A 579-nucleotide genomic window follows, 5' to 3' on the forward strand; every position below is an offset into this window, starting at 1 on the left:
GGGAAATCAGAAAAAGTTGTTTAATTTTGTAAACAAACTAATAAAGGGCATCCCTAAAATTTGTTTTCCCTCTCATGAAAACCTCTCTCAGCTTGCGGAACAATTTTCAAAATTCTTTCATGATAAAATTATGAATATTCGTCTTCGTTTATCACAATTGCATCTTTCTCCATCAAATGTTTCAATTGTAACTGCGCCACTGGAGTCACTGCACACTAACAATGCTTACATTTTTTCTTCATTTGACACTGTTGACCATAATGCCATTGAGAAGTTAATTTTGTCCAGGCCTCGTCATCGGCTACTTGTTCATTAGATCCCATCCCTACCAAACTTCTTAAATCTTGCAGAGCCAGTATTGCTCCAGCCATTGCTTCCTTAATCAATAAATCTCTTGAAACCGGCTCTTTTTCGAATAATCTTAAAAGTGCTGTAGTCACCTCTATTTTGAAGAAACCGTCTCTTGATCCCCAACAATTCCAGCATTTTAGGCCAATTTCTAATCTTCCTTATCTTGCCAAACTTATTGAAAAAGTTGTTTCCTTACAGTTAATTTCATATCTTACTTAATTTGTTTGA

The sequence above is a fragment of the Anneissia japonica genome, unplaced genomic scaffold (assembly GCF_011630105.1).
Source record: "Anneissia japonica isolate Jap-2015-1 unplaced genomic scaffold, ASM1163010v1 scaffold288014_len389662_cov180, whole genome shotgun sequence".
Lineage (NCBI taxonomy): Eukaryota > Metazoa > Echinodermata > Crinoidea > Comatulida > Comatulidae > Anneissia > Anneissia japonica.